The following is a 17559-nucleotide window of genomic DNA, read 5'->3' as shown; positions in this document are numbered from 1 at the left end:
CTGCTGTCTCTTCAGAAAGGATGTCTCTGACCACTCTGTCTAAAGTAGGCTGTCTCTGCCGCTGGCTCAGCCTGTTGTTTTTTGTTATTATGGTATGTTGTATTTGAGTATTATTTATACTCTCCCCCACTGTATTGTACTCTTCATAATTACAGGCACATTTCTTACCTTCCATGCCTTAACTGTTGTGCCTCTTACAATTCTGGGTGCATGGAAGGCCCAAAGGAATAAATAATGCTCATGCATAGGACACATGATTAATTCATTAGTAACATTTACTTGCAGGCTTGCAGGCCTTGTTGGAATGAGAAAGATAATGGGAGGGGAGTCATTTGCATTGTGTGTGCATGTGCGTGTGTGTGTGTGTGTGTGTGTGTGTGTGTGTGCGTGAGCACAGACTGTAATCTTTATCTTTTTCTTTTCCCTGACCTGCCGATTTGTCACTTAGATGCAGTGTTTAGTGACTGAAGGCACAGAGGAATATAGGGTTCTTTAGGAAAGAATATTCTGTTTGGGAAGGGAACTAGAACACACCTACGCTGATGACTTCTCATAGCTTAGCATCTCGGTTTCCTTGGTCATCCAGCTTCTCTCTTTCTTCCTCTCTCTTCCACATCTTCTTTCTCTTTCCACCTATTGTTTGATAGTTGAATGCTAAAATCTGTCCTATTTGACATATTTCTCTAAAACTTCTAACTTCTAGACATTATTTCACCTGAATATGCAAGATTGTTGCATAAGAACAACTTTGCTCCATTGAAATCTCCAGCTTCAGCCATATTAAGGAAAAAACAAAGAATACCCCTGCCATGAAAGTTGAATGACTTCTACATAGCTTATTTCCAATGGCCATCTTGGATGTATCATCTCTTAAATCAGAATGCTGCCTCCAGTGATATCAGTAATATTAAAATCCAGGTAGTTACATAACCCGCATTTCCCACCAAACTCATAATGATAGCAACAGATGTCTGATTCAATACTTTCACTAGTGTCATTGTCACCTCACTCTAAGCCTCTTCAAAATGCATTTAAGTGAATTATTGGAGGGCATTTTTGCTCTTGGTTGGCTATTACAGCCCTCTGCTTCAACCTTGAAACAGTAGTAATTTTTTTCCTGCCAATCCAAGCAGTTGCTACTTCCTGCTATCTCTGTGGAATTTACCCACCTAGGAATTTGCAGTTTGCACTTGCTTCTTCTCCAGAGTGCTTTGTGCCCGTGCTATGGTTGGAAAGGTCCCTCCCTTCTCTGATATATTACAGAAATGCAGCCCTGAACTGTGCTCTTGAACTCTTAAAACAAAGCAGTTTTGCTTTCAGTCCTCCAGATGTGCCTAGAGACCTGGCACACGTTTCCTTCAGGCTAGCATAAGATAGATCTTTGCCACTGTAAATATGATTTGTGGGCCATTAGTATGGGTACCTTCTGAGTTTGTGTGGTACTATACTATACTAATTAGCAGTGCAGACTCAGGTTGTGTAGCAGCCTTACTGAATGAGAACCTGCATTTTAATCAGATTCTTAGGTGATGTATAGCACATCGAGAAGTACTGAGAGTTGATGAGCTCAACTTTTCTTAATTTTTGTCTGATTGTCACATAATTGCTTGCCCATCATCACTTTTTTTTAAACCTCCCTATTATGGCATCATTGAGTTTCTTAGTGTCTGAAAGGTCTTAGATTTCTGGAAAGCAATAAATTTTCTGTAAAGTCTGCCTCATGGGATTTCTGGATACCCCCAAACTTGTTTGAATATGCAATAGAAGTTTCATGACCCTTTCATTGGAGCCCCAGTCATATAAATTATATTAGAAAAGGAAATCATAGGGATGATGATTAAAATACATCTTGTAAATTTCCTTTGTGTTTTTCTCAGTCCAGAGCATTTAATTTGCCATACTCATTATGATTCCTATGCACTCAGGGAAATGAATAAAAATGATATTGTTACACCCATTTTGCAGATGAAGAACTGAGGGTCAAAGGCATGAAGCTGTTTCTAAGAAAGCATCCACAGTATATCTTTTGACTTTGCCTCTCCTTTTACTTCCAATCCAAGGCAAATAAAAAATGAACATAGACAAGTGTGAATTCAATTATGAGAAAACATGGCTGCTGTTTTGAGGAGTTTTTCAAATCAGCAGAGAAGTTTAATATATGCTTTATGGCCCCAAAAATGTATCTTCATGCCTGCAGGCTTTTAATGCTGAACTCTTTTATTAAACAGAAAAAATTAACTGGAGAAAGTATTTCAAATGAGATATGCTGCTAGAAAACAGCTAAAAGCAATATTGCCAACATTTTGACAGGCTTACTCGGGTTAAACCAGTCACTATATATTTCTATTATCTTTGGAAATGTTAAAGGAATGCCAACTTCGTGTTTGCATCTCTTCAATTTATGAACTCAAATGAATTTTAGTTCAAATGATATCGGTTTGGAATGAAATGTTTTATGCCAGCTTTGGAATAAATCCTCAGGTATATTCCTAACATTGCTGTACTCTTCCGGCAGCGAGGCAAACTGCTGATTAGAAAGCAAAACATTATTTTAAATTCTTTCCTAGAAAACAATATATGATGAACTGTGTTTATTTCTGAAATTCTACCCTGTTTTTCAAGCAGAACTGATTTGACGCCTTTGGAGATGACTGTTTTGGTTGCTTTGGGTGTCAAGTGTCCTAAGTCTTCCCATCGGTGGGAGGGGGTAGGGGCTGCTCAGGGACACCCCAGGGAGTCTCTTGGTGAGGAAAAGTGGAAGCCAAAGGGCAAGTTGATCACTCCCTTAGCTGGGAGATGTTTCTTACTGAGTTTCTCTGCTTTGGATACTCTGGAATGATTACCTACAGTTTGTTTTTTATTCCCAAGCCACATCTCACTGCTTTTCATCACCACTAAAGTTTGCTTTCTTTTATATTTCTGGATGCTTTAGCTTCTATTAGTGTCTTTTCTCCAAGTGCTTTCAATAAGATCCCTATTTTGGTCCTCAAACTTGTCAGCACTGATGAAGCTTTTCTTTCCTTTATATCATTAATATCTTCTTTTACTTTTCCACGTCTTCTTCTTTCCTCTTCTATTGCTTCTTTTCTTTCTCCTCCTGCTCTTCTTTCTCTTTTCCATTCTTTATCATAATCTATTAGCTTTCCTTTTAATTGCTCTGAACTTTGCTCTTTTAGGTAAAGACTACTCTTTTCTAGTGAAATTGTAGAGGTCATCATGTTATTAAGAATGGGAGCCAGCCGTTGAACCAACACAGCACTTATGCTACAGAACAGAATAGTTACCTTCATGACATCCCAAGAATGGATATTTTCTGTCTGAAGCCTTTTGTTTCCACTTGAATCAGTTTGTGTACAAACATATCATTTATACTGCAGAACAGGATAGTTATTTTTGGGACATCTCAAGAGCAGATACTTTTTGTCTGAAGCTTCTGTTTCCATGTGGACAAGTCTGTGTACTTAACCTCTGGACCAGGTGCTTAGCACCAATGATAGAGATGTGCAGCAGTGTCTGCTCTGTTTATAACAAGAATTCGCATTTTTCATCTTTCACCACACTGGCTTGACACGTTTTACCCTTTTTGCTATGATTGCACAGTAACTTTAGTTTTACAACTTTCCCTCCTTACTTATGACTTTATCCTTACCATGTATGTCTGCTGCCTGTTTCTCATTTCTGTGATCTGGAGTAATTTGAAGCTTTCCTTCTAGCTCTCCCTACTCAAAACATAATGAAATCTACCCTTGGGACTCAATCTGGAGCTGCTTGTTTGGATGAATTTCTACATGTTCCCTGCCACTAACTCCAAGAAGTGTCTGACTGACAGGTCCAAAGCTTTAATTTCTATTTCACAATTAAGCAGCATCAATGATCCATGTCCAATAATCCCTTGACTGATCGATACAATGAAGAGTGGAATTGTTCCAGATACAATGAATCTGATTTCCTCCTAAATTCTCCACCACCTTCATATTGTTATTCATTTTTTTGACATTTGCACATGCAAAGAAGGTAATAGACAAAGGTAGCTTACTTTCTGTTTTTAAATTTTATTTAAAGAAAAAAAAAACAGTAAAAGGGTACAAGTAATACAAAATTTCAGAAAAATAAACAGTAAGAAATCTCTAGTTAATAGATTACATATTGTCATCTTAGAAATAGTTGTTCAAGTTACAAAATTAAAGCATACAAAGTGGACATTCAAACAGTGAGACTGCAAACAGTTGTGTTCAGTGATCCAACAAAAATTTAGTAATATGGTCATCTATCTTACACACCTAAACACACTTGCAGGTGTATCCTTTAGAGCACTTTCTTTTCCTCTGTTTTTTACAATAACAATTACACATTTTGGGTTTTATTACTTCCACAGTTCTTATACTTTTTTTTTTGGAAGAGAATAAAACCAAATGTGACAGAACAAAGCAGAGTCAGTCAAAACAAAGGATGAACATAGTACATGATGTAAAAACAGAATACAAGGTAATCAACAATGGTTACCATAATGACTCTTGCTACCTTAAAAAAATTGCCTATATCATCAGGTGGTAGCTTACTTTCTGTGATAAATGTATTCCTGAAAGTGTGTTGCGGATACAGAAAGCATAGATAATTTTTTATTAAAATATCTTAAGCATTTCTCTACTTATAGAAATGTCTGGATGAAAGTTTTACAAAGTTAAAAAAGAAAAGACCTTTGTTCTCTATCAGGGAAGAGAAGCTGACTCCTGTGGTACTAATGAGTAATTCCTCAGTCATAACAAAATTGTATGGATTCTTCATGTACACAAAGTGAGCAGGTAGGGAAGCTCTAAAGAGTTGAGAGGAGCTCTATCTTCATACACCTTTCTAAGATCACTTCAGAAGAAGAGAATTCAGGAAGATCTTAGACTCATTAAGTATTAGAATTAAGTGTTAATTAAGAATTAAATATTTAAGAATTAAGAGTTAAGTGATTAAGGAGCATCTTGCATCAGTGATAATTAAGTGTTCAGGCCTGAAAAGATGGTCCAATGGGCAGAACTTCTCCCACTGTCCCTCCCAACCCAAAAATGTGCTGAGAAGTTCAGTCTTTTGTGTTAGTAGAAAGAAAAGAGAACTAGTTATTAGCAAGCAGCACTAATGAGTATCAAACACTGCCCTTGTGGTTACCAACCATTTGTTCCTATCTGCTTCACCCAGGTAAATTACTCTCCCGCCCTTCCCTCTCCAAAGGATCAACCTGTAATGAAGTATCAAACACACTGTCAGAGATCTGACAGTCTTCTATTGGGAGAGGTATGCAAATAGTTCCTGTGGGTTCTGATGCAGATCCTGACGACTAAGAGATTCTAATTTATAAGAAAAGTTATCAACATCATTTTCTACCTATTCATACAAACATACAGTGGGGAAGTGAGGTCTGATAATCTCATAAGCATTCTTGTTTGGAAAGTATCTAGACTGCAGTTATATCACACTCACTGTGTACGGTGTTTTCAACACAATTTCCCCAGGCAAAGGTTATCAAGGGCTCCTGTCCCAAGAGGACTCAGAATAGGAAGGTGCCATGGTTCATGGAATCCACGGTCTTGGACTCAGTCCTCAGGAATCTGCCTGTTCTTGATTCTCATTGGCCACAAACCTCCTGTGGGGCTTAGATAGACTTCTCAGGCTATAGCCTGTCCAAGCTACAGTGTCGATTTTAAGTTCTGAATTATCACATACTCTCTTATTTCCGGTCTATTCTTTTGGCAACGTATTTCTCTCAAATACCTCACTTCACTTTTTTCTTTCATATCAGTCCACTTCATGTACCAAAACCATGTGACAGTTTCTTCATGGACACAATACTCACATTTACTAAGTGTGTTTTTTCCTCACTCCATGCCCAGCTCTCGTTACCTCACTCTCTTGATTCCAATGGAGATGTCTTCTATCAGATGTCAAGAATCATTTTTTTCTCAGACTGTCCCTGGACAGTTTTGTCCAATTGCAGATTTTTTTCTAGGTATTTCAGTGTGTGTGTGTGTGTGTGTGTGTGTGTGTGTGTGAATAGTTGACGGTTATCCCAAGATGTCCACATCCTAATCCCCAGACCTGTGAACCTGCTGTTTGGTGCTCAACAAGACTTAAAGTGGCCGATGAAAATAAGTTTGTCAATCAACTGACCCTAAAAATAAGAGATTATGGTCTAAGGATTTAGCTCCTGGTTTAAAAACCTGCTGGGAAAGCATGAGATCGTGAGTTCAATCCCCAGTAAAACCCCCCCCCCCAAATTATTCTAAATTATGCAGGTGACCTGAATGTAAGGGTTTTAAACATAGAATATATAAAGATAATCAGTGTCAGAGGGAAGCAACAGGAGACAACTTCCACTATGTGTGACTGGCTTTAAAGCTAGAAAGGGGATACGCAAAAATGTAGCTAACCTCTAGAAATGTGCAAACACAAGAAAAGAGATCACTCTGAGCCTTAGTATAGGACGACATCCTTACAAAACTTTATTTAGCACAGAGTGACACATTTGAAACTATAACAGTTATGATTACAAATTTGTATTAAAGTTTGTAGTCTTTTGTTATAGAAGCAACAGGAAAGGGATATACATTTTACATTTGTTTAGAGCTTTTAACACAAGATGTAATTGCTTTGTCCTTAGTTTAATATTAGATGCAAGACTGTTTTAAGCAGCCGTGAGTATTAAAGATATTCTCAATTATACATTTTACTGTGCAAGTATAAGAAGTAGTCATGTAACTTTTACTAGCCCCTCAATTTCTAGACTATCTTTTTATTTCAGCTTGCTAAACAACAAATTATTTCTTCAACTTATCTCTACTGTAATTTTTGTCAAATAGAACCAGCAAAAGCCAATATATGTTACTCACATTTTTTTCTGACTTATTTCTTGAGTTCTCCATGTTTATTAGGTGTATGTATTATGAGTTATGGTACCTGACAACTGTATCAAATAATTTACATTGCAAAACATTTTTCTTACAATAGTTTCTAATTAATGCTATATTTTTTTGCATGGCAGAAATCCACTTCTGCTAATTAGTATCCTTATAGGTCTGCTCACATGGGGAGGGGTTATGCTGTGGGACAGGTAATCCTACTACCTTGTGCTGATAAGAAAGCTCTGCAGCTTTCATTAGCAAGTGGCATATCCATGCCCACTTATATTTCTATGGCTAAATTAAGTACATGGCTGTATTAAATTCCAAGTGGCAGAGCAGAAATCCTACTGTGTTCCTGTAGGAAACAGTAGTATTTGGCAGGCAGCAATAAAATGATAATATTCAATAGTTCTTGTAAATTGAGGTTTCTTATGGTAGACTACACATGATTTAGAAATTGGTATTACACTATGAAAAAACAGATGCCTATGGCACAAATACTTTTTCCATATTTGGAAGGTAGTGTACATGAGAGACAAATGTGGGTGATCCAGCTGCTTAGGCTGGCTTCATACTTTAATAGCTCTTTAGTTTGTAAGTATATTTTAGAAAGTAAAGATACTTAAAAATTGACATAATACTCAACTCTGCACTTAGCTACAATTCAAAAAGAATTCTAAAATGCCAACAAACATTTCTAATTTAAAGTATGTAACTCAATGATATTCATAGTTGGGAAATTTTCCACATGTCATATACTCTTTTTTAAAAATTTTATTTAAAGAAAGAAAGAAAGAAGAGAAAATTAAAAAAAATAGAAAAAAATGAGAAAAAAGTAGAATATAGAATTCAAATAAATTAACATCATAAAATCGCTAGTTGATACATTACATATTGTCATCTTCACAATAGTTTTTAAAGTTAAAAATTCAAAGCATAAAAGGTGGCTAGGCACTCAAATATTGACAGTGCAAACCCTCCTGTTCAATTATCTAACAGTAATTTAGTAATGTGGTCATCTATCTTACATACTATACATACCATTATATCCTTTAGAGCACTTCCCTTTCACTTTTACAATATCTATTATTCATTTTGGATCCTATTATTCTGTCAGTTCTTATTATTTTTTGTACTAGAGACACAATGAGATACTTACTAATATGTTTTTTATTTCACTAAGGAGGATATTCTCAAGTTGCCTCCATTTACCTGTAAAGGCCTCAAGGCCACCCTTTTTATAGCTGAATAGTATTCCATTGTATAAAAATATCACATTCTTTTCATCTATTCTGCGGTTGATGGGTATTTTGGTTGTTTCCAAGATTCAGCTATCACAAATTGTGCTGCTATGAACATGGGTGCACATATGTCACTGTGACATGATCTTTTCAAATTTTCTGGGACAATAACCAACAGGGGAATAGCTGGATTGAATGGAACTTCCAATCCTAGTTTTTTTTTTTTTTTAAGGACTCTCCATACTGATTTCCACAGTGGTTGCACCAGTCTGCACTCCCAACAATAGTGGAGAAGTGTTCCTGTTTCCCCCACATCCTTGCCAGCATTTGTTATCAGTTGTTTTTTTTTTGATGGCAGTCATTCTTTCTGGGGTGAGATGAAATCTCAGTGCTGTTCAAATTTGCATTTCTCAAATGACCAGTGATGGTGAATATTTGTTCATTTATTTGCCATTTGTATATCTTCATCTGAGAACTGTGTGTTCATCTCCAATGCCCATTTTTGGAGGGGGTCTTTGAATTTTGGGGGCTTGATGTTTTTCAATTCTTTATATGTTCTGGATATAAGTTCTTTGCCTGAGATTGTTGGCTAAAATTCTTTCCCATTCTGTGGGTTTTCTTTGCACTTTGTTGGTGATTTCTGTTGAAGTGAAAAACCTTTTCAATAATATGAAGTCCCAGTTGTTGATTCTTTGAAGTATTTTCCATGCAGTTTGCATTTTATTCATGAATTCTTTCCCTACCCCTAAGTCTCCAAGATTTTTACCTAACTTGTCCTCCAGTAAATTAAGTGTTTCTGTTTTAATATTTAGATCCTTGATCCATTTTGACTTTAATTTAGGTATGGTGATAGGCATGCATCTATTTTTAGTCCGGCATGTGGAAAGCCAATTTTTTCCAACACAATTTATTAAAGAGGCTATCTTCTTTCCAGTGCACCTGTTTAGCCCCTTTGTCAAACATAAGGTGGCTGAGTGTCTTTGTAGTTGTGTTTGCGTCTTCTAATCTGTCCCACTGATCCTCAGGTCTATTTCTTTTCCAGTACTATGCAGACTTTGTCACTGTAGCTTTTTAATATAGTTTCAAATCAGGAATTGAGATGCTTCTTGTCTTGTCTTTGTTGCCCAGAATCACCTTTCATATTCTAGGTTTCTTCTGTTTGCAGATAAATTTTAGGAATATTTTCTCTAGATCTGTAAGGTATATTAATAGTATTTTGATGGGGATTGCATTGAATCTGTGTAACAGTTTTGGGAGCATGACCATTTTCACAATGTTGGTTCTTCCTAACCAAGAGCAAGGAATATCCTTCCATCTTCTAATATCCTGTTCAATCTCCTTTTTTAGAGTAGCATAATTTTCAGCATATAGGTCTTTTACATTCTTGATTAGGTTAATTCTGAGGTATTTCATTTTTTTTAGATGCTATTGTGAAAGGTGATATTTCCATAATTTTTCTCTCATGGAGTTTTTTATTTGTATACAGGAATGCTATTGATTTTTGACTTTGTATCCAGCTATACTGCTGAATCTGTTTATTACCTCTAGCAGTCTTTAATGGAGTTTTTGGAATCTTCTATGTAGAGTATCATGTCATCTGCAAATAATGATAATTTTACTTCTTCATTTTCTATTTTTATTCATTTTATTTCTTTCTCATCTGATTGGCTTGGCTAATTTTCCAGAACTATATTGAATAGGAGTGGTGATACTGGACAGTCTTCTTGTCTTGTTCCTGATTTTCAGTTTTTGTGCATTTAGTATAATGTTGGCTGTTGGTTTGTCATCGATGGCCTTTATGAGATTGAGGCACATATCATCTATTCTGAGTTTCTATAGGATTTTTATCATGAACATGTGTTGGACTTCATCAAAAGTTTTTTCTGCATCTATTGAGATGATTATGTGATTTTTATTTTTGGCTCCGTTGATGTGGTGTATTACATTTATTGATTTGTGTATGTTGAGCCATCCCTGCATTCCTGGAATAAATCCCACTTGGTCATGATGTATAATCTTCTTGATGATTTGCTGCATTATGTTTGCCAGTATTTTATTGAGAATCTTTGCATCTATGTTCATCAGTGAGATTGGTCTATAGTTTTCCTTTTTGGTTGAGTCTTTCTCTGGTTTTGGTATCAGAATGATACTTGCCTCCAAGAATGAGTTAGGGAGGACTGCTTCTCTTTCAATTTCATTGAAGATTTTAAGGAGTATTGGCATTAAATCTTCTCTAAATTTCTTATACAATTCAGCCATGAATCCATCAGGACCTGGACTTTTCTCTGTTGGTAAGTTTTTAATCACATTTTCTATTTCTGATATTGGTAGCTGATATTGGGTTATTCAAGATTGTTGTATCTTCTTCATTCAACTTTGGTAGTTCATATGTTCCTAGAAATCTGTCCATTTCCTGTGTTTTCTCCACCCTATGTGAGTTGAGATTTTCAAAGTAGGTATTCATGATCTTTTGAATTTCCAAGGGATCTGTAGTAATTTCCTTCTTTTCAGTCCTTATTGCATGGATTTGAGATTTTTCTTTCTTGTTCTTGATCAAGTTGGCCAGGGGTTTATCAATTTTGTTTATTATCTCAAAACCAGCTCTTTGATTCATTAATTCTTTATATGTTTTTAACTTCAATTGCATTAATTTTTGCTCTAATCTTTACAATTTCCTCTCTTTTATGTGTTTTGGATTTGACTTGCTCTTCTTTTCTAGAAGCTTGAGATGTAGCATTAGGTTATTTGTATATTCCATTTTCTTTATGTGACTATTTATTGCTATATATTTCCCTCCTAGGACTGCTTTCATTGCACCCCATAGGTTATGGTATGTTGTACCTGCATTTTCATTGTATTGTAAGTATTGTTTCATTTCTTCTTTAATTTCATCTTTAACCTACTGGTTATTCAGAAGATTGTTATTTAATTTCCATGAATTTATGCAGGTTTTTCAGGTTTTTGTGCCATTGATTTCCAATTTTAGTGTGCTATGATCAGATATTATGCATGAGATAATTTCACTCCCTTTGCATTTAGTTAAGAATGCTTTATGGGTTAATATATGGTCTATTTTGGAGAATGTCCCATGTGCAGCTGAGAAGAATGTATATTCTGATGTGGTTGAGTGAAACACTCTGTAAATATCTACTAAGTCCATTTGCTCACATATATGATTGAGTTCTATTATTTCTTTGCTGACTTTTTTCCTAGTTGATCTATCTCTTTGTGACAGTGAGGTGTTAACGTCTCCTATTACAATTGTGTTCTTATGTATTTGTTTTTTCATGCTCATTAGTATTTGGCTTACATAGTTGGGCGCTCCTGTATTTGGTGCATATATATTTATAATTGTTAATTTTTCCTCTTGTAGTTTCCTCTGTGTAGTTCATTTACAAGTATGTAGTGACCTTCTTTATCTCCTTTTAGCTTTGCAGTTCACTTCGAAAACAGAATAGCTACTCCTGCTTTTTTCTGGGTTCCTGTTGCATGAAATAATTGTTTTTTTTTTTTTTTTCCTTTTGAGGCAGATGTGTTTCTTGTATATAGCATATTGTGGGATCCTGTTTCTTGATCCATTCTGTCAACCTGTTTATTTTGATAGTGAATTGAGTCCATTTACATTTATGGATATCACTGATATGTACTTGCTTGACTTTGCCATGTTGTCTTCCTATTCTTTGTTTCCTGATTTTCTCCCTTATTTATTTTCTTGTCCAGCCTGGTGGTTTCTTGCTTTTGTTGTTCTGGAGGTTGTGGTCATATTCGTCTCTATCTAGCATGTCTTTCGGTACTCTTTCTAGGGTTGGTTTGGTGCAGATGAATTCCTTCAATTGTTTTTTGTCATGGAATTATCTTGTTTCCTTGTTAAATTTAAAAAACAGTTTTGTTGAGTACATCAGTCTGGGTTGAAAGTCATTTTCTTTTAGGGATTGAAATACTTCACTCCAAGCTTGTCTTAACTTGAAGATTTGTGCTGAAAAGTCTGCCTTGATTCTAACAGGCTTTCCTTGATAGGTGAGCTGTGTCTTTTCTGTAACAGCTGTTACTATTCTGTTTTTATGCTATATGTCTGGGATCTTAATTATTATATGTCTGGGTGTAGATTTATGTTGTCTGTGAGTTTGGCATTCTACATGCCTCACTTATTTGTTTATCAGATTTTTTCCCTATGTGTGGGAAGTTTTCTGCTATTACTTCTGTGAATAGTTTAGTTATGTCATTTGCGTTCAGTCCTCTTCACTGATGACTATAAGTCTTATATGTTTTTCTCAGCACTGTCTTGAAGCAGCTGGATTGTCATTTCATGATGCTTTGTTGTTTTTTAAGTGTTCTACCTTTTCATGATCAATAATTGCGATCTTCTCTTTACGGTCTAAAATTCTATCCTCAGCTTCATTTAAATGATTTTGACAGCTTTCAATAGAATTTTTTGTTTCTTGAGTATCTCTTTGAATTTGTTTCATAGATTCTGCTTATTTTCTCATTGTTCACTCAAGGTTTCAATCGAATTTCCCATGTTCCTGCATTTTTTTGGTCTATTTTTTTTTTTTTTTTTTTTTTTTGGCTATGCTTAGCAGCTCCTTTAGTAAGGTCGTTGTTTCTGTCTTTACATAAGACATTATTTCTAATTTGATTTCCTCTATAGCTTCATGGATATATTTTTTTCTATTTCATTTGCTATCTTTTCAGAGATTCCTGGTATATGACTTTTGAAGTCCTCTATTTCAATGTCACCAGTACTTGTTCCTGATGGACTAGGTGTTTGAGATTGCATATTGCCTTTTCATTTTGTCATTTTCACCTTTTAGATAAATATTTGGTCTTTCAATCCAAACAGTCTCAACTGTTTGTATTTTGAGTTACAAGGTCCTACTGTGTGGTTGATGTTTGCCCAATTGCTGGGTATCACAATATGGAGGAGAGCCAGTCACCTGAATTCCTCCTACAGGGCCTTTAGATGAGTCCTATATTCTTTGTGGGCTAACTAGCCTAGAATTCTTGATGTAGGTCAACTCTTAGTTCCTGCTGTTGCTATGTCTTCAGGTTGTTGCAGGGCACCAGATCTCCCTGTCTATAGTGTTCCTGTCAGCTGAGGCCCTGCTGTGTCACTGGGGTTCTTATAAGCTCTTTTAATTTTCTCCAAGTTGACAGAGGTCTTATTGGCACAAACCTTAACCTGTCTGATGTTCTCTGTGTGGAGGAAGGGATTACCCACTCTCTTGCCAGGTTTGCTAAGGTCTTACCACTGGAGGGAATTTCACTTCCGCTATTTACCCACTGCAGACCTCTATTTTAGGGGCAAACTCACCACACTGATGAGCCTGCTGAGCTATTGTGTTTGGATGAGGGGTTCCTGAGTCTCCCATCCAGCCAGCATGGTAATTCACTGTAGTCTAAGGTTCTCACAGAAGGAGTTAGATCCAAAGATCAACTGCAGTACTAGGTCCAGGAGGTAGGTGGGTTACCCAAAGGATGGGCCCGTGGTGGCAGTCCGAGATGGCTCAGTCCTGCTGTGGGTGTCCTAGGTGTTCCTGCAGAGGGGCGGGTCCAGTGGCAGCAGTCTGAGGTGGCCAGGTGGTGCCGGGGTGGCCCAGGTGTTCAAGGCCAAGGGATGGGCCCAGCAGTGGCAGTCTAAGGTGGCCAGGTCATACTGGGGCTGCCTGTTCATGGCCAAGGGACAGGCCCACCAGTGGCAGTCCTAAGCCACCCAGGCCTGTTGGGGTGGGCCAGGTGTTCCTGTGGAGGGGCAGGCCCACCAGCAGCAGTCCCAGGAGGCTAGGTCATTCTGGGGGTGGTCCTGGTGTTCACGGCCCATATACTCTTAAATAGGGTAAGCATGATACTTTCATTCACCATAACGTTATGTGATAATTATGTAAATAATAAATGCCAGAAATTGCTTTCAAGTAGACATTAATTTAAGGGGCAGAATAAATCCTAAACATATTTTTAACTTTAACTTTTATGGATCTGTGCAGTAAGAATGACTGAGAGACAAAACATGAACACTAACATTGTCTGTATATGACTGATGGAGTTATGACTGGTCCTGTATTTATTTTCTGAATTTTTTACAGTGAACATATTTTATATCTCTTTCCAAGAGAGTAAATATAATAATTAACATTTCTTTCAAGAATGGCTTTAGAATACCTTCTACCAAGTTCTGCCAATATAGCTGTTAAAGTGGAAACAGAACATTGAATCTTGGAAGGTAGGGTTCTAAAGATGTCCCTACAAGATTCCATCATCTGTATAATAAATTAAACATTAATTTATTATACTGTTTCAATATGGTTTTGAAGGTAAAGTTGCTGAAAATATACTGAAGTTTTTAGATGGGCCCAATGTAATCACAGGAGGCTATAAACACAGGAGAGAAAGGCAAAAGCATCAAATAGAAAGTATAGCAAGAGAGAAAGTCAGTGGTATTCAAAGCATGAGACTCCTCCAGATCATTCAGAGCACTGTCAGTGGCTTTGAAGATGGAGAAAGGGGAGTGTCAATAAAGAAATGCAGTTAGGTTCTGGTGGCTGAGCTCTTCAATCACATGGAACTAATTCTTCCCACAACCTAAATGAAATTCTTTGCCAGAGCCTCCAGGAAGAAACACAGACCTGCAGATCCTTTTTATTTTAGTCTGGTGAGATGTGTATTTGATTTCTGACATGTGGAATCTGTGAGAAACTAAACACTCATTACAGCAGCAATGGAACTTATATACCATCAAGTGGAAGTGAACAAAAATATACTAATTGTAAGGGCTTATAAATTTATTTTGACTAAGGATTAAATAGTGTGGAAAGAGAAAGGGTGCATGACAATTTTATTTACTGAATGAAAACTTAAAACCTTTCTATAAACATCACTTTAATGGATATTTGTGATAACTTTCTCATAGATCTCTTTGGCTTCAGTTATAGACCAGTTCAAGTTACACCTTTAGATTAATTGCATAGTGTGATTTCAACAACAAAACTGAATTATGTCATTATCCTGCTTATTATGATTTCATTACTCCCCATTATTTACACGATGACCTTCAAGCTCCTCTACATGACACAAAATATCTTTAAAATCTGACCCCTATTTCTACTTTCACTTCCTGCCATTGCCATAAAAGCACTTGTAATCTACTTGCAGTTGCCTTAAAATAACACTTTACACTCAGCATCTGCACGCATTTTTTTTCCTGCCCCTAGGATGTAATATTTTTTGTCTACAAAGACAAATTTCAGTGTGAAGTTCCTTTCTGACAAAGGCCTTCGATGAATCCTGCAGGGAAAGTAAGTCACTCCTGCTGCTGTCCTAGGATATCCTACTCCTTGCACTATTGCAGAATATAAATACTACAGCAAAACCACCAGCTTCTGTGTTAGTAATTTGCACGACTAAAATTGAATATTATTGCATTGAAATCTGGATTATCAGAATGTAGCAGTGTGCCTGGCATATAATAATATGTTCTTAGTATTATTTGAGCAAATAGTTGTATTAGAGTCTTGTGTAGTATTGACTACCTGCTTGGAGGAAGAATAAGGTGGTGCAAAGCATCATATTTCAGTTTGAGTTATGCCCCATATTATATACTATCTCCTTATTTTATGGCTTTGGCAATTACATAAGCCTCAGTTAAAAATGTACACAATTTTTCATGTTACCTAGAACAGAGTCAAAATATAGCAATACAACCTAGTATATTATTATTATACATAAGTTAATAGTTGGTTTAAACTTTAGTACATTTAAAAATTAATCCATGCATTTTATATTACTTTTTCTTTTTGAAACTTAAAACACAATATGGACTTAGCAAGAAAAAAAGAAAAGAAAAGAAATACAATAAAATAATGCAGTAATGCTAAACATATTTGTTATAAAAGGAAGCAAAACATTACAAGACTAAGATCCTCATTTTAAGAATATTGACCATGAAATGATGCTAATAATCTATTTAAAATAAATTGGAAAGTTAGATAACATTTTGGACAAAGATATTATCTATCAAATGAAGCTAAAAAGGAAGTAAAATTGTCATAGTTGACATAAACCAAAGCAGAAATTAAATGAAAAGTTTAGATAATAAGAAAAAATAGTTTAACATTGCTAAAAGATACAATCGGGTCCGATATATAGCTCAGCGGCATAATGTCTGCCTGGAAAGGCTGTGAATTCAGTTCCCAGTACAAATCAATTAATCAATCAGTAAACAAGATAATCAACTAATGACACAAAATGTATTAAATATATACTGCAAAATGTGTTGAAAGTGTCAGAAAAATAATAACAGTAGAATATTAATAGATCTATTAAATTCCTTTGGCTTTTCACATACCAAGTAGATAAAAGGATTGAATCAACATGGATATACAGAATTAGGTCACTGTCACAAGTTTTAGTATCAAATTTAGTTGCCTATTCATATACCATAGGGACTTTATAAAAATAAATTTCAAATGTAAAAAATTCATTGATCTGGCCATGATAGTTTAAGGAAAACAATATCTTTTGAAATTGTAACATTATAAATTAGATGCCAAGATTGTCATTATAGATTATTTAAAATATGAATAGGTATCAAAACTTGAGGATATAGGCATACAAATATATTGTGAATGCTATCATGATTAAGAGAAATGAAAATAAATATGTGAACATTAAATGAATGAGTTAGCATAAACAAAAAAATAAACTATGGAAAATAAGATAATTAAACAAAATTCCCTTTAATTAGGAAATATAAAATGATATAACAAAAATATTTCAAAATTTCATTGCTTGATGTGAAAGATATCCATCAAATGTTTTCATGGGAGAACAACATTTTAAATAGAAACAGATAAGATTAAAGACAAATATTATACATAAAACTATGATCCAAGATGCATACAAAAGCACAGCTACTCTTTTCACAGCCAATGTGACCCTAAAATTATGGCAGAAGAAGCATCAAACCTAACTGCAAAAACCACAAAGACATGAGAGGAAAAAAGTTTTTACTACACTGCTTTATAAACAAATGTTCCACCATTTAAGGACCATATCATTTCCATATTTTGAACTGTTTGAAAGATAGAAACGTTTCATTGTAAACTGTTTTTTATTACTAGTAATTCAATTTGATTGAGGTGGCCTATACAAACACACTGAATTATGTATAATTTTCCTTCAAAATAAAAGAGAATCTAACTACAACTCTGACAAATAATATATGTAATGGACTATGGTCACATGGAATTTATTATAAGAATATAACAATTAATTCTCTATTGTACAAAAACAATTGTGTCAAAGTGACAATTTGGAAACAAAAATACAAAAAAAGCATTTAGTATGTAATAAATGTGATAAAAAGAATGTGTGAATGGGGCAAATTTTTATTTGAAGACTGTATATATATATATATATATATATATATATATATATATATA

This window comes from Cavia porcellus, unplaced genomic scaffold, assembly GCF_034190915.1.
Source record: "Cavia porcellus strain 051 isolate PalLab524CR breed Dunkin Hartley unplaced genomic scaffold, mCavPor4.1 scaffold_1, whole genome shotgun sequence".
NCBI classification, from domain to species: Eukaryota; Metazoa; Chordata; class Mammalia; order Rodentia; family Caviidae; genus Cavia; species Cavia porcellus.
The sequence above is the reverse complement of the archived record's forward strand: the minus strand, read 5'-3'. Positions refer to the sequence as shown.